Below are 27873 nucleotides of genomic sequence, written 5' to 3' on the forward strand. Positions count from 1 at the left end.
ACCTCCCAGATCGGCATATCTCCCACAGCATACAGGGGAGTAATGTTGTAGAGGAAAGTGCCAATTACCATAGGAGAGGTAACAGGCACACAGGAGCTATTAGGCCCTGCGATTGCAGACCCAATTACCCTGTGTCAGTAGTAGAAGTACAGGTGCGCTGCATCCTATGTGTGGTAGTGATTGTGTGTTTTACTCACCACAGGCTGCATGAGTTTGCTCACCACAGTTAGTGATGAGGGCTTTCACTCATTAGGTGCTTCATTTCCATTCCATGATGTTGTGATGTATGTTGTTTTCCCCACATTTCCAGTACTGGCATGATATGCCCAGCAGCCATGATTGATATAGGGATCCGCTTCTAAGCCCTGGTGAGACAAATCCTGCAGCAAGACCGCCGTGAGGGGAACGGCCTGTCGTGGGGAGCACACAAACCCGGATTCCTGCTTATTCCTGCCTATTCTACCGCCGTGAGGGAAACGGCCTTTCAGCCTACACTACCCAGCGCTCCCAGCCCCGGGCGCCTGCCGCTGACATCATCAGGCAGCGCCCGGGCTGCATTTAAACCACCTGAGTGCCCCGCAGCGCGGGACGCACGCGGGCAGCGCCCGGGCGAAGCCCGGGCCAAGGGCGGGCCCGTCCTTGCCCGTCAAGGACCGTACGAGGCCGGGCTGGGCATACCCTCTGACATCTGCCGTAGATCATCTGAATTGTAAGTGCTGCCAGTGATTGCTTGGCTTTATTAGATACTCTTGTGCTTCTGTTGATCATCAAAGCAGCATTGTTGTGCACGAATTCATAGGCACCCCTGTATCAGTCCTGCCTTCGTGCTATCAGATCCACCCGAACCCGGCTACACCATCTGGCATTGTCCCTTGGGATATATGTTATTACTAACTCTGGACTGATAAGGGTCGTAGATGAGTCTGTCATAGACTAGTAGTTCATGTTGGAACCTTTTTGAACTGCTCTTTATTTCCTTTTGAGTTCCTTTTTCGCCAAATGTGCTGAGTATTGTTGCACCTATCGACGCCTTTCACATATCAGACCATCGGCCCTTGCTGACGCCGCCAACGCGCCCGGAGGCGCCTTTAAGATCGCGGCTCTCCCCGCGTCGCGGGACGCGCCGGCAAAGGGCGGGCTGCCTGTGACCGCTAGGGGTTGACAGAGGCTGGGCTGGGCTACCCCTCTGAGCTTTCGTGATTCACAAGTAAAGACTGGTGGACTGTTTCGCCGAGGTTGCGCATCCATCTCTGCCATTGATTTAATACTCTGTTAGCACTTGTGATTGTGATACCATGGCTGGGAAAGGGAAGCGGACTACGGGTACTGCCTCAGTGACGGGAACTCTTGACCAGTTCATAACTAGAGCTGTCTCCGTCCTGGAGCATGAAATTTCTATCACCGAACGCCGCCTCTCAGCTGAACCTATGTATATTAGGCGTTCATCTATTGGCGCATTGGCCCGGGCAAAGTCACCAATCAGGCCAGTGGAACAAACTTGTGGTAATTTGCTCCAGCATAGAACTTCTGACTCCAGTCTTATTTTATCTTTGCAAAATACAAGTGTAAGCGCCTCTGAAGTTATTAATCTCCCTCCTCCAGCTGAGAGTCATGTAAGCCCTGTAGGCATTGCCCCGTTAACCAGGGCCAATAATAAAGTATCCAAAGTACCTAGATCAGTTCCTCCTAAGAGGAAGAGGGGTACTGACGTCCAAGGTGCAAGACAGCGTAAAATTCCCAAAATCTCAGAGAATGTGTCTATTTCTGCCATTCCCCCACATGAAGTGCGTTCAGACCCTGTTGAGGCTTCTATTTGCCCACTAGGTCACCCACAAGCCAATGATATCCTTTCCACGATTGAGCAACTGGTTCGCTCACTAATGCTACCCCTTTTGAAAAGAATCAAACTGGTTAGTGATAAAGTTGACAACCTAGAGCAGACAATTCTTGACAACTTTTGTTCCTTAAAGAATGTAGTTAAACTCACCGTAAAAGCAAGTGATAACCGGAGCTCTCCACCTTTAGTCACCCCTCCATCTGTTGTTTTAGCTCCTTCAGCTCTTCCTGGTACACGACCAGTTTCAACACTCGATAGCTCTGGTCTGGGTCCCTTAAAATCAAGGAATAAAAATTGTGTCCCTTCTAAGAAGGCTTTACAGCCATTTGCTGTCCCAGAGGTTGATCATACCGAGGTTGTCACACACACTGGTCCTATCGAATTCACTTCTCGTCCTGCCTTGGCCCATATCCATCTTCCCCCTCAGTCTCTTCCTTATGTGGTGGTTTTAACTGGTGTCCCCGAAATAAAAAATCCAAAACCCGAAACCTGTGAAGAACTTAAGAATAAAGTGATCCACTGGCTAAATAAGTACACGCCCATTCCTAACAATTTGGATGGGAAAATTTTGCTTGTAAGAAGGGTTAGGTGGGTAGGATCACGACCCAAAGATGTTTTTGGTGATTCTATTATTATCAACTTTAAAGACAGCCGTGTTGTTAACTTTATATGTCATCATGCTCCTTTTTGGTTTCATTCGGGGATCCAGGTGCATGATCTACACTATTTTTATATGCAAGTTGCCATCCACGAGGACAGAAGGGGTCTTGCTTGGCCGGGGATAGGTTTTAACTGTGGGTCTTCTGCTCTGAATCCCAATGATAATAATGGTATGTGCTATTGGAATGATATAGACTGACCAGTGATTGATCATTCTAGCGCAACGATCCCTGGTGGAGCTTGCTCTAATGTTGATTTGCCACTGGCTTACTCTGATGTTTCTTCCTTGGCTGACTTTTGTACTTCTTCCTCTCCTAAGGAAAAAGTTTTAAACTTGCCTATTCAGCTTCTGAGTCCACAGGTAGCCACACATTGTTTTGATGCCCAGAGCGGGGTGTCAAGATCTAGGCCTGGATCTTTGATTTCCTGGAATGTTGCTGGCCTCAAGGCGAAGATGGATTCCCTTGCATGGTTAGAGTTCATAGGTAACTTTGATGTCTGTTTATTTCAGGAGACTTGGTCTGTTGAGCCATTATTTCTGCCAGGCTATTTAAATTTCCACATTCCAGCATCTAAGGGCTCTAAGGGCCGCCCTATGGGTGGCCTAACCATCTGGGCTCGCCAGGCTTTATTCCCTAAGGCTAGTGAGTTCCAGACCGGGTCTCCAGATATTCAATTAGTTAGGTTGCCCTTGGTCTCTATGCAAGACCTGGTTATTTTTAACCTCTATCTTAGAGGGACAAAGGGGAAAAGGTCACAAGTTTTGGCCACTCTGGATTCTCTTATGGATACCTACGGCAGTCCGAAGGGCACGATTATCGCGGGAGATTTTAATGTTACGTTCGAACCCCTTTTAGCCTCGGATTCAGAATGGGGTCTTAATCCTGAGGAGGATCGTCTGTGGGATATTCCAGCCTTGGCTCTCCCCCCAATTAAACGTTGGTCTGAGGTCATAGTCCAGGTAAATTCTCTTTGTTATGAGCATGGTCTTAGGGCTTTGAATGGTAGAACCCAGGGCGATAAGTTGGGCGCTAATGCTTTTGATAATGGCCGCTCCAAAAGTAGAATTGATTATGTCCTCTGCTGTAATAATTTATGGCATTCCATTAAAGAAATGGTGGTGGAATCTAGAGCCGAGAGTGACCATAATCCCATTTGTGTCACCCACCAGTGGTGGAGCGGTACTTCCTCTGTAGCAGGTACAATTGAACTCCATCCGGCAGAAGTTGTTCCCTCTAATAATAAGCCCAGGGTTAGATGGCGGGAGGTGGCGGCTAATGATATGTCCCTAGCAAAAATAGATGCTGATTTGGCTGGTGCCATCTTGCATCTAGAGGACGTATTGGCCTCCGACGAAGGTTTGTTCCAAGTTACAGGTATTCATGAGCTATTCTTTGAAAGATTAAAGGGTTACTTTTTGAAGCCAGTTGTTAAAAGTAAAACACGCCCTTTTGGGCGGCTTCGTTGGTTCGATAGGGAATGTAGAAAGGCAAGATCGAATCTAGCTGCTGCCCTTTCAAGTGGTAACAGGACTCGCACCCAGCTGGCAAGGCAGGCTTATAAAAAATGCCTTGTGCAAGCTAAAAAGAATTGGGACGAGCTCTTTTGGCAAGATTTGAAGGGAGCAAGCTATGGGAATGACCCGAGAAAGTTTTGGAATATTATTAAATGGAATAGGGGTGGCCTGCCCGATACTCCTTCAAATCATGTGGCCCAGGATGAATGGCTTAAGTATTTTAAGCCTCAATATGCCTGTAGTTTTTTATATAGCCATTTGGCTACAATCCCACATGTTTTTTATAACAAAGGACCTTTCAGCCCCAAAGATGTTTCTATAGCCCTGGCCTCGGTAGCCACCGGACATGCACCTGGATCCGACGGGGTTCCGTCTGATGTCTTTCTCCAGAATAGAACTTGCTGGAGCAAGTACATTGCACTAGTGGCCAACGCGGTGGCTGAAGGTGCCCCTGTACCAAAATCTTGGGGGGGCGCCATTATTATCCCAATCTTTAAAAAAGGTGATAAGGCTCTCCCGAGTAACTACAGACCTATTAGTCTGATAGATACAATACAGAAGATCATCGGGAGGATGGTCCTGAATTTAATATTAGATTGGGAAGAGGATAATGGGGTTTTATCTACATTTCAAGCTGGATTTCGTAGATCTATTAGTACAGTGGACCAGGTTTTTCGTTTCATCCAATTACATTGGAAGACTGTGACTCTGGGGAAAGGCAGTCTCTTTGTGGCTTTTGTTGATCTAAGAGCTGCCTTTGACCTAGTTCCACGTTCAAGGTTGTGGCTTGTTTTAGCAAAGCTGGGGCTTCCTCTCGAAGTTCTGACTCTGGTTATGAGATTACACGAGTCCAATTTTGCTAAAGTCCAATGGGGTGGTTATGATGATGTCACTCCTGAGTTCCCAGTCGAGCGCGGTGTACGCCAAGGCTGTACTATGGCCCCGACGCTCTTTTCTTTGTATATTAATGGGATTGTAGATCGTATGCTCAGTGTTTCCACAGATGCTCCTAAGTTGGCGGGGATAGCCACCCCAATACTGATGTTTGCGGATGACACTCTCATTGTGTCAAAAACGCCAAGTGGTTTGCAAAAAGCTTTGTCTGTTTTTGATGATTTTTGTCTAGCCCATGGATTGGAAGTAAATGTCTCTAAGACCAAACTTATGGTTTTTAACCCACCTCCTAGTTACAGAGTAAGGAAGTTCTTTATGAATGCCCAGCCACTAGAGGAGGTCAACAGCTTTATATATCTTGGTATGCACATATCTAATGATAATAAGTGGAACAAGCATGTCATGATGACCTCCTTGAAGTTACAGCAGACTACTGGGGTTTTACTCAAGGAGTTTAAAACCTCCTTTACTAAGCCAATTAAACCTGTCCTTCAAGTTTATGAGGCAAAGGCTTTAAGCTCTGTCTTGTACGGGGCAGAGCTATGGGGTTTTGACTCGTTGAGATCCCTAACGGTAGTCGAAAATAAATTTTTACGTAGTATCACAGGCATACCGCAGAGTACTCCCTTGGTCCCCTTAAGATACGATTTAGGTAGGAGAGCTATCCTGGAACTAGCCAACCTCCGTCCTGTCTTATACTGGCGGAGGTTGTGCACTACTCCGGAGCTCTCCTCCTACGCCAGGGGACTCTTGGATGTTATTAAGTCTGATACTTCTCATAAGATTGGCTGGCTTAGGAAGATACATGCTGCCCTCGTTGACTTGGGCTTGGTGGGGCTGTGGAGTGATCCAATGACAACGACATTCCCTTCTAAGAGCTCCTTGAAAATGTTGTATTGGGAACATATTGATTTTAAGATCTGGAGCCAAGTTAATAGCTCCTGGATGACTAACTGGTTCCTAGTGACAAAAATTACTCCAGCCCTAGAAACTTATTGGGACCTGATTACTAAAACTAGTGACAGGAAATTATATTTTCAGCTACGAATAGGTTCCTTGCCACTCAGGTCTCTGACTAGTAGTTGGTCAAGTGCTGGTAATGATACATGCCCGGTATGTGGCATGCAGTCTGAATCGATTGGACATTTTTTGTTTGTCTGCCCCGCTTATATTGTCCCAAGACGCATTTGGTTGTCTCCATTGTGTAGGGCTTTGGGCACTAGGAGTAGTATTGTGGCCCTAAGGATCTTACGCATTAATACCCTACCAATTATTTCCATTGGTCTTGCCAAATATTTGGGCTGGGCATGGTACCTAAGGAACAAATTGATACGCTCACTCTGTTATTCTTAATTGAGCTTTGTATACTAGAACTATGGAATATTCTTGCTGTTTTAACTTCCCTTATTTTATATGACATTCTATCATCTAGTCGTCTGCTTTATTGTTTAATCTTTTTTTAATACTCATTTTAATATTTATTATATGATGTATTTTATGATTCTTTTGCATCCATTTTTGTGTTTTTAATGAATTGTAATTTTGTGATATTTGTGTCTTTTATGAATTTGAACTTTCGAATAAAGACTATGATGATGATATATGACCTAACCTGCATTTTATGCACTGATGTTATGATCTATGTTGTTTTAGGACTCGTAATTAGGGGTGGGCGGAATTTGCGGAATTAACCTTCGCAAATTATCGCGAGAATGTTTAAAATTATCGCAAACAAGCAGAAATATCGCGAAGATGCGGAAGTTTTTTTCCGGCATGTTCGCGAGATTTTCTGCATGGTTGCGGGTCGCCAACTTACCCATGTGGTTGCTTGCGGGCGCGGCCATCTTGTTTTGAGTTGTTCTCGCGGTGCATGATCGCGAGAAGAAAGACGTGATCGCGCGACGCATGACGTCACTGCGGGCGCGAACTGTCGCGAGACAGCGCAAATGGCTAAAAACAATACAACATCTCATGGAGAACGCGACCGGATCAAGAAAACTTGTCGGCGAACGCAGGGATTCAGGTAAGGCGATCGCGCGCGCGCGAGAATGTATCATTTTACAGCGCGAGCAAGAAACAAATTATCGCCAAGCTGCGGAAACCGGAATTTTTGACATTTTCGCGCTCTCCGCGGAACGCAAAAATGTCAAATTATCGCAATTTCCGCGAACGGAACGAAATTTTTGCCCAGGCCTACTCGTAATGACAGGACATGGAGTCATTTCAGAATCTGCATATTATGTACAGTGAACATATTTTTGTGATGTGTGCAACCTATAGTTATTTACTTTATACACTAACTGTGATGTTATGACAAATGCCTGGTTGGCAAAGTGACTTATGATCTATGTGATGTCAGGGCAATTGCCTAGTTGGCAAAGGGATTTACGTGATTATAGTCTAAGGGTTTTATATACAATATATGAGATATTTTTATATAACTGTCTCTTTTGTGGTGTGCCTAGTGTGTCACTGGTGCGCGAGCGTGTTGTGCAAATGCTTTACACATTGCCTCTGGGACAGTAGCGGTCCGTTGTGGGAATGCTGCCGGGTGCTGACGTGGGGCGGGGGGAGAGGCAGGGTGGGGGTAGTAAACTATGGATTATTTATTTGTTTACTTGCCTCTAATCGGCCGTAATCCGTAGTTTACTATCCCCCACCCTGCCCCTCCCCGCCCCACATCAGCGTCCGGCAGCACTCCCACCACGGGCCGCTACTGCTCTGGGATAAGCCTGACTGCACTGCCAAGGTACCAAGAGGGTGAGCAAGGGTTATCTTGGGTGTGTAACTCCATAACCCTGACTAGAGTGGTGAGTCCTCCCTGGCTTAGGTGCATACCTTAGCCACCCAAAATCTGATTCTTAAATTTCGAACACCATCTGCGTAGTGCCCTTACCAAAGCAGAACCAGACTCATCAGTTATGGGCTACTGTTTGGCATTAGGGTCCAAATATAAGCTATTTTTTTTAAAGAATATCAGACCCCAACTACTATAATCATGTCAGATTTTAGTTTGTCAGGGATATGGTAAACATCCAGTGGGAACTGTGTGCTAAATACTCTTTAGAGCTAATACAATAGAAAATGCCACTATGGGACAACTCAGCATTCCCATGGGTCTTTCATGATCCCATTTGTAAGGTTTGGTTAAGAATAAGGGTGGAAACTGTTGGGCAGCTTTTTGACGTGAATGGATTTTGTTTGTTTACTGGGCTCCAGGCCTCTTTTAACCTTCCTCATCATCACTTTTTCAAATAGCTCTAGCTTAGGGATAATATACACTCTGGGTGTAAGGTTCTGATCGATCTAGAAGGTTCCAACATTATGACTAGTATGCTTAAAGCTAGGCGGAAATCCTTTTTTTTTTTAAGTTTAAAAGAAAGTTTATTGGATATAAGTATAGATACAACAGTAATACAATCCTTCTGGTTTTCTTTTCCTCTTTCCTTTACTCATTCTATTTTTTCATCCTCTCTTGAGCTGGTGATTAAGAGGTTATTTTATTGTCAAGATGTACATCTATTGCCAGTAATTGCTTTATGATCATTTGAAATACCATTTTATGTACATTGTGATACTTGACCATGTTACCACCTTCTGTTATGATCCTCTCATTTTCTTCTTTTTTGCCTTCTTCTCCATAAAATTCAATAAAGATAATTTGAAATAAAAACAACAGTAATACAATTCCGTATATAGTAATGATAAAAAATGGAAAATATGCTGTATACAATAAGGAAAAAAGAAATAGGAAGGAAAGAAAGAAAAGAGGGGGGGGGGGACAAAAAGATATAAATATCCAATAGTAATACAAGTGAAAAATATTGATCAAAAATATAACATGTATATCATATGTATCTCACTACTACAAACGTAATTATACATTTGAGAATAAGCACAGAATATATTAATAGTCAATTAACCTGAATTTAGGGAGGCTTAGAAACTTCTTCTATGGCTGGAATATGCAATGGTAATGATTGAGCAGACACATCTAGAAAATTAGTAATAGGAAGCCATAATAAGTCACGTTTAATGGCTAATGTAATCGGGTGAACATAAGCCCTATCCAGTCTGTGGTTATAACAAACACCATGCCACCAGGCCTGAAAAGAAACATTTGAAGCATTTTTCCACGATTTAGTGATCTGCTGAAAAGCAACAGCTATAAGCAAATCAATGATGAGGGTATTAAGGGAGGTGGAAAAGGACCAAATTTCCGCAACACTACCTAGAAAAATATGAGAAAAAGAAAAAGGGATATGTGTGTGAAATATTTTGTTAATTTACTGCCAAACTCTAGTCCAAAAATGATGAATAGTTGGACAAGTAATTAACATATTTTTAAGATCTGCAACAGGGGCTGGACATGACCAACAGGTAGAAGGAGAAAGAGGATTAATCTGATGCAATTTGGCAGGGGTAATTAAAAGTCTGTTATAAATGAAAAATAGTGTTTGTTTAGTATTTGCCGCCCTAGAAGATTTCCTTAATTTAGTCCAAATTTTATCCCATACTGAAGTGGAAAAGGAAGTGTTTAAATCAGATTCCCAACTGGATTCAACTGCAGATTTATCTCGAGTCTGACCAATGTGTCTCAATTTGTTATAAATTTGAGAAGCTGAAGTACTCAATTTTAAAAACGAAATAGGAACTGGAGAAGGGCTGATCTGCGTGGAAGAAGTCTTGAGTTTATCATAAGAACTTTGAGCAGCTAGGGTCAATAATATATATTTAGAAAAATATGAAGAGGGAAGGGAATGACGAGTTTGCAATATAGAAAAGGGTATGCAGGTATCACCAAGAAAAAGCTGATAAGTCCATTTAAGACCAAGATTGAACCAATCCTTCCAAAAAAGAGTCCGATTTTTTATCTTAATAAGAATGTTATACCAAATCGGAGATTGCAAGAAATGGTTTCGGTCAGTTAAACCATCGAGCATAAGAGGATGAAAAATGTTATGAATATGTTTAAGGATGGGAAGAGAACATTTTTGGGGGGTATGAGACATGAGCAAAAATTCATCAAATGAGAGAGGAGAAATGAAGGAAGATTCAATGTCTACCCACAAAGGCAAAGACAACAAATCAGTCGCATTCTGAGATAATAAAGAAGAAGAATTCTTAAGAAAGAAGGAAGTATGGTATGATGCAAAATCAGGGAAGTTAACTCCACCTAAGTGTTTAGGTTGTTTAAGTTTGGAAAAAGACATCCTAGGTTTTTTGTTCTGCCACAGAAATCGTGATAAAATAGTATATATTTTTTTGTACCAGGATTTAGGAATGTTAACAGGAAGATTAGATAAGAAAAATAAAATTATAGGGACCAACATCATTTTTACAGAATCTAGGTGACCCCACCAAGATAAAAACAAGGGGTGCCAACGCGTTGTGGATTTTTGTTAAAGTGGACAGGAGATTCTTAAGATTGAGTGATACAGTATCTTTAATAGAGGGGGTGAACCATAGACCTAAATATTTAATCTTAGTAGGGCTCCAGTGAAAAGAGGAAGATACAAAATCAGCATGGAAACAATATTTATTTAATGGAAGAATTTCACATTTATCTACATTAAGTTTGTATCCTGAAACTGAAGAAAAAGTAGAGACTTCTGAAAGAAAAGCCGGTAAAGAGGTCTGAGGATTAGATATAAATAAAAGAATATCATCAGCATATGCTAAGAGTTTTAAATGTTTATCGCCATAGGGAAAGCCAGTAATATTTTTGTTCATCCGAATTTTAGATAAGAAGGGTTCTAAAGACAAAATAAATAAAAGGGGAGAAAGAGGACAGCCTTGCCTGACACCTCTGAGAAGTGGGAAAGAAGAAGAAACAAGACCATTAGCTAAAATAAATGATCTCGGAAAAGAGTAAAGCAGCGAAATATAGGAAAGAAATTTAGGGCCAAAACCAAACCAAGCAAGAGTCGAAAAGATAAACTGCCAATTGACCCTGTCAAAGGCTTTCTCAGCATCTAAAGCCACAGCTGCTAAAGAAGAATTATAAGAGTGAGATTTACTAAGTACATTAAAAAAGAGACGGGTGTTATCAGAGAGGTGGCGACCTTTAATGAAACCACATTGTTCTTTACCGATTAGGTGAGGTAGAATATTATCCAAACGAAGCGCAAGAATTTTCGCAAAAATGTTATAGTCCAAATTGATTAAAGAAATAGGTCTGTAGTTTTTACAAAGTGAATGATCTTTACCTTCTTTAGGAAGAAGACAAATCAGAGCCTCTTGAAAAGAACCTTGAGAACTCCAGGAAGCTATAAAAAACAAAAATAATTTAAGTAATTTAGGAATAAGTAAACTGGAGAAGTGAATGTAAAACTCTACAGTAAAGCCATCAGGACCCGGAGCCTTCCCCTTTTTAAGTGACTGGATAGCATTGAGAATGTCTTTAGTGTGTATGTCAGATTCTAGAGAGGAGAAATCTACATCTAAAGAAGGAGGCGGAGGTATAGAAGCTAAATATTGATCAATGTCCGAGACGAGAGGTGAAGATTCAGGAGTATATAGCGACTTATAAAAATCGGAAAATTCCAAAAGAATGTCTTCGTCTTTATGGAGCACAATATTAGATGAAGAAATGATAGATTCAATTTTAGTACGTTCTTTTTTGATTCTGAGATAATTAGCAAGAAGATTACCAGACTTGTTTTGAGCACTATAGAATTTAGCGCTAGATTTGAGTAAATATAGATTTGCAGACTCAATAGAAAATTTATTAAAAGAAATTTTGGCGTTAATGAGTTCCTTTAAAGTAGACTGGTTTTTTGATAGGTAATAAAGATGCTCCAGTTTCTTAATATGTAAGTTAAGTGCCTGAGATTAAAGAGAGGCTGCACGTCGCTTTTGGGCAACAAAGGATATGATAAAATCCATAGAGGCAGCTTTAAAAGAATCCCATACCAAAGGAGGAGATACCTGACGCAAAAAATAAGGAGGCAAACTTGAGAAAGGCTGGTGTGAACCTAGGGTCTAATAAAAGAGAGTTGTTGAATCTCCAGTGTCTAGTACCTTTAATGGGAGGAAGAAGATCCAAACTTAAGGAAACTGGGGCATGATCAGAAATTAGAATAGATCCTATATCTGAATGAGAAACGTGTTGAAGTAGAGCCCTGGAAATAAAGAGGTAATCTATTCGGGATTGTGATGAGTGAGCAGGTGAATAATAAGTATATTATTGTAGTGTGGGGTGACAGATTCTCCAAGAGTCTACAAGAGCTCTTTGAGAAATAGTGGAAGTGAATTGAGAATGTATAAAAGAGGGGACAAACCTGGAGCTGGAATTCCTGTCAATAAAGAGGTCTACAACCATATTACAATCCCCACCAAAGATCAAATACTCATCAGTGCATTGCATTAGAAGGGAAAGAATTTGGGGCCAAAATAATTTATCTAGTGTAGTGGGAGCATAAACATTAAAAATAGTGAGAGGAATCTTGTTAATCAGTAAGGAGATCACAACCTATCTACCATCGGAATCATTATCCTGTCTTATGAGCTGGACATCTAAGCATTTATGACAGAGAATAGCAACACCATTGCGTTTTCCTGAGCCCGGAGATGCAAAAACATGGCCTACCCAATTCCGTCGTAGTTTAGTTATTTCAGTATCCGATACATGAATTTCTTGTAAAAGAGCAATATCTCCCTTTAAATTTGAAATATGTGACAAAACTCGTTGACGTTTGAAAGGAGAACCCAAACCTTTAACATTCCAAGATATAATGTTTAATGACATTTAAATCTTTCAAAACGTTTGTTGTGAAATCCCCGCTCTCCTCCCTCGCGACGCCGGTGCCAGCAACGGTCACAACTCCGCTTTAAATATTTAACCCAGGATGGAATCCGATTATTTCTCCGGAATAAATCCAGCGGCACACCAAGGACGACACAATATAGCTTTATTGTGTCACACAAACAGAACTGTTTGTGTGACACAATAAAGCTATATTGTGTCGTCCTTGGTGTGCCGCTGGATTTATTCCGGAGAAATAATCGGATTCCATCCTGGGTTAGACATTTAAATCTTATATAAACTTAATCAAAACAATTCATAAAAGAATATGCCATTTATAAAAGCAAAAACAATGCGAAAAATGTAGTAAAATATGAAAAAAGATCATTATGATAAAGAGATAGCAGTGAGAAATATAGAAAATCAAGAGACAGCATAAAAACTGAGGATAAGAAAAGAGATGAGATAAATGAGAATTATAAAAGAAAAACTGAAAATAGAGATGAAACAGAGGAATGAGGAGAAAAGGAGGGAAAGAGTGGAGATAACAGGAAAGACAAAATAACATTAACAATTGGTAAAACAATACACTAGAAAGACATACCACAAAAGAACAGAAATGACGGGGTAGGTGGGGCCACATGGGGAGGGCCAAACGCCAGACGAGAGGGCGCAGGATGCGAAGCACACAAAGAACATCGTCCAGGCGAAGTGAAGAACACTGAGAATAAGGGAACGCAGAAACCACAACCTGATAAAACAGGAACAAATAAGAAAATAATTAAAGTGAAAAATCATAATAACACCAAAACTTACGAATATGACTAAAACAAAAGAAATTCACATTTGCGGACAAATACATAATAAACATTAAGCTATGGAGACAAGAATATCTACAACATGTCATGGTTTAGAGATGTCCATAGAAACTCCTTTACAAGAGTCCGAAAATTGCTGAAGTACAGCAGGGTCTTCATAGTTGGTTGTTCTGTTGTTATAAGTCACTTTAAAAAGACAGGGATGGAATAAGCCATAGCGAGCGTTCAAGCTGCGAAGAGCTGGTCTCATATCCAAAAACTTCTTCCGACGGTCAGCAGTTATTTTGGCATAATCCTGAGCGAAAAAAAGATTGGAACCATTCCAAGAAATCTTTCCTCTCTGTTTGGCTGCCTGCAAGACCTTAAGTAAGTCTGTATATTCCAAGAAATACAGAATTACTCCTCTGGGTTTCGTTGAGGAAGATGGAGAACGGGGACTTTGGCCCAAACGATGTGCACGTTGGATATTTAATGGAGGGGATTCTGGAAAACCAAGGAGAGTTGGAAGAAAGGACTGAAAATAGGATATTGCATTAGTACCTTCAAGTCCCTCAGCCAGACCATAAATGCGTAGGTTATTGCGCCTATTACGGTTTTCCAACTGTTCAAGTTGTTGTTTAGGATGATCCACCTCCTTATGAAGAAGAGGAACTTGCACAGCAAAGTCTTGCACAGAGTCAACTCTTTTTTCCAGAGCATCAACTCGTTGCTCAGTGTGAGACCAATTATATTCCAGGCTCTGCAGACAAGTGTTGGTTTCTTCCATATAGGGTTTGAGGGCGCAAATCTCTTTCAAGAAGAAGTTCCATCGACAGAGGCACAGAAGAATTAGTAGGAGAAGGAGGATTCGCTTTACCACGTTTTCTAGGTGCGAGAGGGGCTGAAGACGGTATTTTGGACCCCTGCTTGGAGCTTAGCCGAGTCATAGAAGAAGAGGGACCTTGTGTAGCCACACAGTCATTGGGGAGATCATCAGCATTGTCTTGTAAAATATTAAAAGGATTGAAGTCTGCCAGCGATGCACCACTGGGTTGCGGAGCCTCTTTACGGTTAGAACGAGATGCTGCCATGGTCTAAACTGAAAGAGGATATTGACTAGCAAATTTCAGAGAGTAAAATAAAGTTGTAAGAAGTTGCCAGACGTAAGACAGCACACAACGCCACTATGTGAGGAAAAAAGGTTGCCAGCAAGCCTAAAACTTCCAAATTCAGAGAGTACTGACCCCCAAAGTGCGATGACAACAGGGCATAGCCAGATGATGACAAGCATATCTTGTCAAATTAAATGAATGACGAACTTTACATTGCTCAAGTGAAAAAATAGCAAGCCAGGGAATGCAAAAATGAAGAAGCTCATAGGCAGCATAGTAAAAAACAGATTAAGTACTTAAATCCACAAAAAATGACATCTTCTGAGGAAAAAAAAAAAAAAAAGAAAAGGCAGCAGGCATAAGAAACACCTCAAAATCAAAAAACAAAATGGCGGCCGCGAGAGCACTACAGCCGTTATTAAGCCAAAAACGCTGTCTTAAAGCTCACCATATGGCAGCAGCTACAACACGTTCATGGAGCCATGCTTCCGACGATATCGGAAGCAGTTTCTGCGCGTTTAAATTGAGGAAAAGTGGCCTGAAGCGAGTCCTTCGCCTCACGCGGCCACGGAGCCCTCGGACGCTGCGGCCATCCCCGAAGGCGCCTAAGCCACGCCCCCTAGGCGGAAATCCTTAATCTGTAAATTTGAAACTTCAGCAATTTAAAACCATCTGCATGTTACATTACACACCGGAGAAATTTGTCATAAAAGTGTCTGCCATGCAGCTGACATTCTCCATATGTTTGTTGCATGCACTGCTCTACAGCAGTTTTGGGAAGAATAACTCGATTAATTATGGTATGTCTTGTTTATGAAACTCAATTCACCCCCATGGAGATAATGTTGGGCTATAGAATGGAACACGACTCTGGGTTAAAGATGACTGTTGTCTATACTCATTGTCTCTGCCAGACTCTGTATTGCTAGATCTTGGGTGTCAGTAATTCCGCCTCGAGCTACTGAATGGTGGGCAGTTATCCGGCAAATACACAACTCGGAACAGGATCTGGTCAGAGCAAGGGGTACTCGCTAGTTTAAGAAATTTGAAAGAACTGGTGGGATTTAACTGGGACCCACAGATTATTCTGTGATACTAATATTAAATGAGTCTACCCCTGATTTCATGATGTATTCTTCTGTATAATGGTATCAACTCGACCTTCAATTTGCTTGATTTATGTCTTATCTTCTCCTATTTAACTTTTCTCTTTTGCAGTTCCTCGTTTGTGTAAGTGCAATGTTGTTCCATCCCAGCTGGATATGTTAGTTTTTCTTAATAATAAGTGTGCCTTATTGATTGTCACAGGGGTTATACCTCCAGTATGTATTTATTTCTTTTTGTACGACTTCTGATCTGATTAATTCTGACTTAATAAAATATTTTTTTCTTAATGGATTATACAATGAAGCAATTGGGGCAATCCGCAGCATTCGGCAGGAGCATACATACGCCAATCATAGAAGGTTATTAGGAGAAATATTTCCCACAGTAAACGAAGCACTCCAAGCCATGAGTCTGAGCCTACTTTCTCCAAGTTGTTCCCAGTCAACCAACGGAAGGGCCACTGGAGCTGGGCAGCCATATAATACTGCTCGAACACTGGGGAACCCAGACCTCCACTCTCAGTCGGAAGCTGTAACTTACACAAAGCCACCCTGCGCCTCCCTCTATTCCATATGATGCCTCCTAGTATCCCATTTGACACCCAAAACATACTGTGGGGGATTCGAAGTGGCAAATTTATAAAGAAATGTAGGAGGCATGGCAGCATCACCATTTTAGCGATAGCCCACAGGCCCTGCACCGTGAGCGAACACCAAAAGGCAATCTGAGGCCGCAAGGAAGATATCGCTCCTGTAGGATTGCTTTTAATGAAATCGCAAATCATATGATAGATATTAATACCCAAGTAGCGAAAGGTGCTCGGCTACCATATGACCACATGCATACCAACCTCAAAGACTCGCAGAGGGCAATCCTGGTGAATTGGGAACAGACACAACTTAGTCCAGTTGACTCCAGTTGCCTCCCAAGACTGAAGCAGCTCTAAAAGCATCCAGGATGCAGGCAATCTCTGCTAAACAGGCCCGCTATACCGTCCCGAACATCTTTCATGTACAAAAGGACATCATCAGTGTGTAGGGAGACAATGTGGACTTCACCACCAGAAGGAATACTCAAGTGAGCCCCAGCTTGTCGAAGACGCTGTGCCAGGGGCTCCATCACCAGGGCAAAAAGCATTCGGGGAATAGACACAATTTATAGTACGCTTCAAAGTACATTGGATTGCGTCTCTCTGTGAAATCTCAGGAAAGTGCTACTACTTTTTCAAAAGTGCATCAGGTATATTTTTTGCTTTCACCACCAACATGTGTTATCATGAAGTATATTCAAATAAAAAATGGAAAAGTCACACAAAATGTAGGTGTGGTTTTTTCACTCATATAATATTCCCTGCCCTATTGCCAAAACAACTGCTGAATATTGCATTCTACGTAACGTTACATATACATTTACTTCTCTACAGATTTCTTCATGTTTGAATTTCACTACATTGTGTTGGTATTTAGCTATTCATATTTTCTTGGAATGAATTCATGTTTACGTTCAACCAACAAATGCAGCGCAGAGTCCATTTTAAGTCATTTGAATTTAAATGTAATCTCAAAATGATGACCGTTTCTTTTTTACAAAATGTTATGAGGCCAGAAACAAAAAAATCGACTCTTCTAGACACCCTAAATCCAACTTCCGCACTGCTCGAGGCCAAGAATTTCATCTAAATATTATTGAATTGCACCATGGCATTAGCATGCAGAGATATTTACAATAACATAGCCGTTACAACTCAATCAAAAGCTGATTTCAGCCAGAATTATGCAGAATTAAATCTTGCAGGATCCAGATTATTAAAAATCAGAGACTCAATAAAGTGCGGTCGAGCAGCCTCATTTATCAAGGGACTGGAAGTGCCTCTACATTTATGGTGAGTTTTTCATATATTTTCTGAAAGTATTTGCATGCATTTCAAAGAGATCAGAGTTTAATTCGAGTAACTATGGTATGCAGTGTGCTAGCCTCTCTTTTCTTACCTTCAAGAGTATTTTACATGAATTTGCTTTAATGTCTTCGTTCTCGGTATATACACATCGAAGTAGCATGCGGGATCTTGGCTAAGTCAACGTAAAAAACAGCATCGTAAATTTTTTGCGTGAACTAAAAGAAAGAGATTTCTGCCATATTCACTTTAACCCACTGTATTAAAACTTGGTTTTTCAGAAGGAGAAATGCTTTCAATTGTTGGTACCCTTTTTGGGGTTGATTGCATAAATGACACCACTGCAATCCAGCACCAGCATTACCAATTTGCGTGGGTTTGCACTTCTGCATGTGCTGCTTTGAACCAACAGTTTCCTACCAGGCAAAGGCTAAAGGGCCATATTATCAAGAACGGCGCAAACATTATTGCCGCTAAAGCAGCGATAAGGGGCTTGATAATATGCCGTAGCGAATTCCAATAGAAGCACAGGTTTGATGTCCTTGACACCAGAACCTGGGCTTCTATTAGAATTCTCTGGGGCATATTATCAAGCCCCTTATCGCCGCTTTAGCGGAAGTTTCTTGCTGCTAAAGCAACGATAATGTTATCGCTGTTCTTGATAATATGGCCCATAGTGTTTTCGCACAGTCTGACCAGCACAAAAGTACGATAAAATGTGCAATGGGTCAATATTTAATTATAACAGCGCAATTCTGGTGAACATACATATAAAGTACCTGAGCCGTATTACGGAAAATGCCCGGGTGCGCAATAGGCGTCTCCGCCTGCTTTGCGTGCCCCTGGGGCACTTTGGTATTACAGAAGGGGCCGCAGACGCTTGCGCAGCCCCATCTATAATGCCGAAAGCGCTGGTGCACATAAAGCGCCATCTTCAGGAGGTGTTCCCTCCTTTGCATGGGGCATGCCTCTTGCAAATGACGGAATCCCTTTGCCTATGCACCCATGTTGTATTACAGACGTGGGCGCAGAGGCAAAAAAGCTCTCAGGGGGCGCACTTACAGTGTGCCACCTTCTAGGTATGAGTGCGCCCCCTGACAGCAGCCCTCTGGCAGGGAGAAGCGGGTCCCATGGCCCCTAGGGACTTCCCCTTGCAGGCGGGTGCATTCACTGATTGTACCCACCTGCAAGGGGCTCTCTAATCCCCCTTCAAAGTGCAGAGGGTTTGCCACCTACACTGTGAAAACGCGGAGCGGCGGTAAAGCAGCCACTCCGTTTTTCTCTGAATGCACTACCCCCAGAGCAGCGTGAGTTCAGAATAATAGGGCGCATATTCATTGTTTGCGCCAGGCATACCATTTAAAAGGTGCGCCCGGCACAAACAATCAAAACGCGCCTTGTCTGTAATCCGGCCCCTGGTCTGCAGAAGAAAGGTGTGTATTTTATAACTATTCTTGTTCAAAGGGAACAGATGGAAAGAAAAAAAAAAACATGGATTATTTCACTAAAGCACCAAAGATTCTGTAAGCCATATTTTTCCCTCTGGGAAAAGTCCTTTCGCGCCAAAATGAGCCTTCAAATGATAACGTTTTTGTTATGTTTATAGCACCATAGACATAATAGAAGGGCAACTATATTTAATGTATACATAATCCATCTGTTGTTTCTACTATGCAATAAACATAATAGAAGGGCAAGCTTGTGAAATAGGTGAAAATAACTTCCACCTTGTGAATAGGCTAATGGACTGATACTGAGAGTGCAAGTGGTTGCAGTGAACTGAGTAGGGCACAGTGGGTACTGAACAGAGTTGGGACAAAGTGATAGTGGCCTATGCCTAGCCCTGCACGGGCCTGCTCTACTCTCCAAGTCATTAATAGGAATAACATTTTCCTTAAGAAAAAAAAAAGCCTTTCAACACGGTCTGCTGAGTTTGGGGATCGTTCTGTGGGCCTTCGAGCCCCTAAGTCACATGAACATTCAAAAGTTCGGCCATGACTACGACATGCACATGTGCCATCTAAAATGAATGCTATTTAAATGATGCAGAAGTAGGTAAAATAACATATTAAAAAGTTACTCACGCCGATAGACAGATGAGAAATGGTTCATTGACATCAGTATATTCTGGGCTGATGCTGTGATTATTGTGATTTTCTGCAGAATAATTCAGGACATAAAGAAAGTCTTATCAGTAGTAGCTGAACAAAATGTTAAAGCCACCAGCATTTAAGTCCAACCATTGTAAAGAGAACAGTGTGTCGATTTTGCAAATGAATAAAATGTGGTAGCGTTTTCAATGTACACCGTGTCAAACACCTAAAATATTTATAAAATATAATATGGTTTATTAGCAAAAAAGAAGTATAAAATATTAAAACGTGATCGAAACTTTATTACAGCTGTACAGTGTAAAAAATAAAGATTGGAAAAAATTGATCCATACTCCTTGCAAAGACCATTTTCTGAGATTCAAGATTTCTCACTATTCTCGACCTCCTTTTAGCTAACAATCCTACAATCTGATCTCCTTGAGTTCCACTCTCTGCCCTTAGAAAGCGCTCTGTTGTTACCTTTCCTGTACTACCGCCTCAGAAGAATAAAAAATAATATATATGTATGTGAAATAACATCATCTATTGTTCCACCTTATAAGACATTTATGACCAATGTGCTCATCCAAAGTCCATAGGTTCTGCTAAAAAGCAGTGGTCATAAAACTGTCCACCATTTTCTCCCAGCCACCACTTTTAAGCTCACAATAGTGCTACATCACAAAGGGATAAGGTGCAAAGGTAAATTAAAAATGGCGCATATTTTCTCTATTTGTACTAGCACCAAAAATGAACCACACAAAATGAAAACAACAGATACAATTAAGCTCCGGAATTCATGTAGGCATGAATTGGCATACCCAACAATTAAAACATTAGGATGGTAAACACAGATGTCTTGGACCAAGAGAACTGCAGAATGTTTAATGGCTCACTCTACAGAAGAAAGGGCCCATTCACAAACGTAAGTCAGCATATGTAGATGTACTACAAGCTAATTCACTTTTACACCTTTGAGTACTTTTACTACTTTCGGCTATTCACTATTTATAAGCATAAAGTTACTCAGAAGTGTAGACTTACATGTCACTCTTCCAAAAATAATTGTATTGGACGTACTGAACATGTGTAAGAGTGTAGGAAAAAGTAAAAACTTTATTGAAGTTAAAAAAAATTAGAAACACATTTTTGTGCCAAATATTAATAATGTATGAAAATCCTCAACCTATCTTTAATGTGCTATTGAAAGATAAGAGTAGATAATCGAACTGAAACCCCAATTTTTCACAGAGGGCTGGTGTAGGGCCCTGCCAAAAGTTAGAATATACAGCTCTGTCTCCTAGCAGAAGGCTCAACTTGCTGGTCCTCTGGGCACTCCAGGTCCATCCTGCTGGGTGTTTCTTGGGTGGAAGCATCAACCCACATTTGCTAAGCTTTCATGCACTGCAGCTTTAAAATTTGCTGTAGTGTGTTGAGTAACAGGGTAAGCACAGCAAAGCTCCCTTTCTACAATGATTAGCCTACTATGGGTGTCATGACCTGCGCTAGAGCGTAAAGGCTGTCTTGCATGATGGCAAAATGGTGGATAGGTGAGTGTTCATTGACTAGTGTAGGATTTGTGTCAGAAGCATACCATTTCAATGCAAATTTCTATGTGAGCACAGACCCTTGTTGTGCTTGCTTCCAATCCTGGTGAGCTTTTTAGACTTGGGGGACAAAAGACCAACCGGAGAAGCATTGAGATGATAGGAGATTGGAAATGTCACAATGATTACAAAGCCTGAAAAAGCTATAGGAAAAAGAGCAACAAAAATGCCAGAAAGGAAAAAGGTACGCGGAGATTAAAGGAAAGGGTATTTTGTCTATTTGCGACTACGTTTCTGTGTGTGCTGTTTGGACGGGAAAAGGGGATGGGTCAGGGAATCAAATCAGAAAGACTTAAGTAGTCCAATGTAATTTCAGGAACATGAAATACAGAAGCCAGGCGCTGGTAAAGAAAAATATTCATGAAAAAAAGGCATGAAATAAAGAAAACTGCACCAATAAAGTGAAAATGAGGGCACAATGAGTAAATATGTACGTCGGCTGCATAGTCATGGGAATAATTTAGCTTTAAAAAAAAATGATTGGTTTGACTCTATTTAGAAACAGTCACTTGAAAATCACAGATCGAGTCAGGTATTTTGGGGATGGAGCGGGAGAGAAGGGAGTGTGCTTTGGGGAGGTGAAACCAATGTATTTTTCACCTTCAGGGTAACCTACCGCAAGCCAGGCTTAGCATAAAGTGTACTGAAGGGTTTATTTTGTTTATAGTGAATCTTTCCATAGTTTGTGCATATGATAGTGTTGCAAATTAAACCTGTTAACAACTTACCCAGTATAATGTTGTGGTATTTGCTAATTGCAGAAGAATGAAAAGCTGAGTCAGTCCCGCTGGAATACGAACACACAGACTTAAATCACTGAGCAATCTTGTCAAATATTTGTGATTTGTGACAAGGTTTAAACGTGCATATTTTATTGTGTCAAAGCGGAAGCTTACAGGTAGCACACTCTACACTTCAGAGTTTCATTCCAAGTGCTCATGGTACTAGTTTTGATTAATGTTTTAAATTGTATGGAGAATTGGTAGAGCGCATCTTTCGCCTAGCCGGGATCATCATGGCACTACTGTACAACTAGATTTTGTGACAGTAACTGTCTAGTGAAAAGAAAATCAAGTTTTAAATAAGTTTGTGAATTTCAACAGACCTGACTCACCTCGGATTAATCGAGTATTCTGCAGTTTTTGTGCAGCTACCGAAATGTCTTGTGGGCACATCTGGATTTTCTTGAATGACAGGATCATAAGTGATGTTTAAAAACTAGTTTATAAACTGGGGTGTTATTAGGGAAAAGGGGCTGGTAGTATAGATACTATCTGATCATACACCACTTTAAGGAGAAGACAAAAAGACTTTAAACTATTTCCCTTGGCCACTGGAACCTGTTTGTTAAAATTTCAAAAATATTTGACTGTGGCATTTTGGATTAAAAGTCATTTATAAATTGCATGTTTGGGCAAACCTATGCAAATCGCATTGCAATAGTAAAATCTGGCTAAGACAAAGGACTACATTTAACATACTGTTCATGATGATGAGTGAACTCCTGCAACACTTGTTGTTTTAAAATTCAAATTTAATATAAACAAGATGAAGTCTCAGCATTAATTTAGGAAATCAAAGGTAAAAATGACTATCCCTCTGTTTTAGACTGATAACAACTCTCTACAAAAATTGCACATTTATTAACTCAAGAGATTTTCTGCAGTCCCTAAAGAAACAAAGTTTGAGTGTGTGATCTTCACACACAAATTCATCCAGAGAGCAAAACATTCTATTAAATTGGTAATCTGCGATCTTCATGGAAGCCGATGCTGAAACCGCCTATGTAAAATGTAAAGTTAGATTTCACCGTAAAGTGAATTCCTTTCAGTAAAAGTTATATTCGATTTTTACACAAAAATCTCCTGCCAGCTCTGAATCATGATTTCTGCTGTATTATTTCACATCCCCGTGAATAACTGGCAAGCGTTAACCCTCTCCTCCCCTCCCCCGATTCTTCCTGTCTACTTATCTGCCTGCGGTGTGCTTCTTCATTGCTATGCATGCTCGTCCCAGCTACGTATTTACGAACGCTGCAGACATTTCTTTGTATGATACATTCCTTTTTCTAATCAAATACATTTTTTCTCTAATTGTCACAGCCATGGCAAACTCACAGGGGATGGCCTGACTTGTGTATATCTCTGACAGTGAAATCAGTAACAACAGCTGCTTTGTGCCAGCCAGCGCATGTACCATACCTCTCAAGCCTTGTCATTCACATCTCCCCTAATTACCAAACATCTGCTTTCCATTTCCATTAACACTCCACTACCAGCTTGTCTAGTTTAATACAAACGACTCTTGACCTTCCCCAAGGAAGGCACTTTCTGTCAAAATCCCCAAAAGAAGTTGGTTTGCGAGAAGTTGGTTTTTTGCTGCGCTATAGCTCCTTAACGCTATGCATTTTGGAAATAGGCACGAGTCGGTATGAGATGTTCTGTATTGTAGTGTGAAATCTTTGCTTTTGTTGTTTTTTGGCGTGATTCTTCAGCAGTGAACGTAATGTCGCGACTTGGTGACTGGATCGCAGACAATGTTTGTCAGATGCTCAGACTTGCATCTTAACACGATAGCACTGGCAAGCCTCTTTGGGGTCGGTTTAATCTAGAATCATATACATGGTTAATAATAATTTTTCATGTGCAATATTGAAGATCTTGTTTATAACTTTAAGGAAACGATGAACGAATTGTCGCATATTTCGACTGACCTAAACAACGGAAAACATCCTTAAGCACTTCATAACAACATGTGACCAATTTCTTTACTTATTATTAGGCACTTAATTAAAGAAAGAGCAAAAAAGACCACACATTAATGACCATAAACATGGATGTACACATCCTAGCACACATCTGACCCAAAGTTTCATTATCTTGTCATTCCAAATGATCATGTGTTATCACATTAACAGGTAAATGGCTCTTTCATGATTATTAGGGAATTATTAAAAATGACATCACTTGCTTAAGAGAATCATTGTACCATACAGTGGATGCTGAGAGGGAAGCTTCAGCTCTGGTTAAGTCATCATTCCGAAGATATGTAATGGTTAAAACAGTTTCTGGGATAGAGCCATACCTTCTCCTTGAAATGCCTACTCACCAGCATGGTTTGCTGACCTATTTTATGTTGGGATTGTTCCATCAACTGATTTGTCACAAGGGGTTTGGTTTAAGTAGTCTGAACCACCCACATGCATATGTGACTTGTTCTCTAAAATACGATACTGTGCACATTGTTTGGTATGTCCTTTATTGAAATCTCTCCGGCATCAGTTCTTAAAACCTCTTTTTATTTCCTTGGATTTTTATCAGCCTAGATCTGTTTTTTTATCTTAATCACTTTTAGTTACTCACAAAGTTTGTTTTAATGTGTGGGTTTATAGTTCTACACAATAGATTTTGATCTTGGGGATAACTGCCTCTGGATAACTTTTATATTTGCATACTGTTAGACTTGGCATCTTTGGCGTGGTTTCCCCTGACTTTTTGCCTCTACCTCCTGTATTTTTGATGTTGTGCTGAACTTCGGTTTTGTGGGCTTAGATGATTTAGGCTCTTTACCACTGCTGATCAGTGTCAAAGTGCAAATGCTCCCTCTGTAATATGTGTTTACAATTGGTTTTCCCTAATTGGCATATCTGATTTACTTGTAAGTCCCTAGTAAAGTGCACTGAGTGTGCCAGAGCCTGTAAATCAAATGCTACTAATGGGCCTGCAGCACTGATTATGCCACCCACATGAGTCGCCCTGAAAGGGTATCTCACTGCAGTGTCTTTCTACTTAAAATATATCACTGCAGTGTCTGTGTGCAGTTTGTTAACTGCCTTGTCAGTCAACCTGGAAAGTGCACCCACTTTCCAGGCCCTAACCTTCACTTTTCTTACATGTAAGGTACCCCTATGGTAGGCCCAATATACCCCCCTGGGCAAGGTGCAATGTATGTAAAATGTAGGACATGTACTGGTTTGTGTGACATGTCCTGATAGTGAAATACTGCCAATTTCATTTTTCACTATTAAAAGGCTATCTGCCCCATAGGATAGAATGGGAAAAACTTTGAGACATCTTACAAGTATATCTTCCCTTTGGGACAAGATAGAGGAATACAGTTTAGGTTCTCTGAACTCAGAATTTCATAACACATCCTTTAGTAAAGATGGTTTTTAAATTGTATGTTTGAAAATGCCACTTTTAGAAGTAGGCATTTTCTTGTTTAACCATTCTGTGTGCCTCTGCCTGTTTGTGTATTGACTGTCTGGTATTGGAGTGACAGGGGTTGGGGATGTGCATTCACTGTAGACAGCCACTGATGGGAGTTTAGTTGTGCTTGGCCCTTCCTGGATGACTCATAACTGAGCTGAATAGACCTTGGCTGAATTTAGAGTAGTGGGAGGAGTTTTCCTTGCACCAGAATAGGGCCTGTCTCCCTTGCACAATGCTGTCTCCAATCCCTGTGGTCATACTGCACCAGTGAGGAGAGACCTGGTTTGAACAGGGCTCAAAGACCCTTGCACAAAGTGAAAAAGACATTTTGGGGTCTAAGTATTACACCTGAAACACCAGTACTTTAGACTACTTCTGGACTCAAGAGGAACCTCTGCCAAGAAGAAAAGCTGAAGAGCTTTGAGTAGGAGTACTGCCCGTTTGCTGTGTGCTGTGTGGGGTTGACCTGCAGTTGCTGTTTCTGCCAAGGAGAGGACAGAGACTGGAACTTTGCTTGAACCTGCTTGAAGAAGATTTCCAAGGGTTTTATTTGTGCTGGCCTCCTGCTCTGAAGTCTCAGGGACATGAAGACGTCATTCCCCAGCTCCCCTGAACTCTGCTGCTGAGAGTTCTGACCTGCCAGGAGGTGCCTGTATCAGGTGCCTGTATCAGGTGCCTGTATCAGTTCTGGGCCTCTGGAGGTTGTGCTTGCTGCAGGGAGCTAGAAGTAACCCAAAGAACTGAAGAAATCGATGCATTGCTCTTCTAGCAACAATTTTTTCGATGCAGCACCGCAGTGCGAGATGAATCTCCATGCATCGCCGCAGCGCTGCCGAACTACCCAGTGCCTGTTGCGGTCTACCAGAACCGACGCATCGTGAGGATCACGGCTGAAGAAACTGATGCAGTGCCGCTTGCTGCCGCATAGATCACTGCCGCCGCACGCATCGTACCTGATTCTGCAAGTTTTCCATACGCATCACACGCAGAACAGAATTGTCTTGGAGGCGACGCATCACTTCTCCCTACAGGCCGGACTCAACGCATCACTTCTATTGCGTGCATCAGAACTATTGCATCACCTCCCCATGGTCTCAGGAACTGATGCATCTCTTTGTTTCTCGACGCTTCCCATCTCTGCAGCTGTTTGGCCTTGTGAATTTTGTCGGAACTAGAGGTACTTTGTGAGAAATCATGTATCTAAAGTTTCTATGAACCAAGTTGTTTGAAACCTTTTTAAAGTCATATTCTTATTACATGTATGTTGGATTTTTGTCGTTTTGAGTTTAGATAAAGATACTTTATATTTCTAAACTGTTGTGGTGTCCATTTGTGGTGTTATCACTGCTTTACTGTGTGTTTTGAGTACAAATACTTTACACATTACCTTTGGGATAAGTCTTTGTGCTCGTGCCAAGCTACTCAGGGGGTGAGCAGGGATTATCTAAAGTGTGTATCCCCCTTACCCTGACTAGAAGGAAGGGTCCCTATTTTGACAAAGGTACCCACCTCTGCCAACTAGAGACTGCCATTTCTAACACATATAAGGTCATCTTATTCTATTTTTTTATGCATAATCATGTTGGACCTTTTACCACATGTCACTTGTATGATTGTATTACAAAATTGAATAAAGTAAATAGTCATTGACTCTTTCATAAATAAATGTATAGCTCACAGCTTATCAGATAATGACCAAATTACTCCATACTTGGTCTTTCTTTCTGAAGTGATAAGAGTGTGTCTACAAGGAGACTGTACAAGGCAGTATTAATAACTTTGACAATTATTCATTAATTATGGCTCAGTAGAATGTAGTAAGGAAATGATAATTGAAGCATATTCCAGGCATTAAATAGAATAATTAAAATAGGGCCATGGCAGGAAATAGGTGCTAGCTAAACCATAATTTTCTTTATTGTAGGCTCCAAATCTCAAACGAATATAGTCATATATGAAACTTTAAAAACACTTAAAACATGTAATAATTGCATTTTGCTTCCAAATTAGTGTGAACTAATATGGCAGATGGATAAAAATTATTTTTAAATCCATCTTATTATCAGTGGAGATGTACAGTAACATGATAAAAAACATAAAGCAACACAAAAAAGCATAAACAGCATTTTATCAATATGTAACAGTGATGCAATATTCGTTCAGAGATGCATAGAGGTATCGAAATCGGTTTGCTATCCTCTGCAACCATGTGTTCACACAGACCCTAGAGAAAGAGTGTCAAGTGTTTTCTGTCCATAAAAACCCTAAAGCTTGCTGACATTTTTTTGTTACAAAATAGAAGAACACTTTCAGCATTGGCTTGGAATTAATTCTAAGTCAAGACTAAAATTGTTTGACCCTTACAAAGATTTGAATCACTGCTAGCAGTAGGCATTGT

The sequence above is a fragment of the Triturus cristatus genome, chromosome 9 (assembly GCF_964204655.1).
Source record: "Triturus cristatus chromosome 9, aTriCri1.1, whole genome shotgun sequence".
Classification (NCBI taxonomy): Eukaryota; Metazoa; Chordata; class Amphibia; order Caudata; family Salamandridae; genus Triturus; species Triturus cristatus.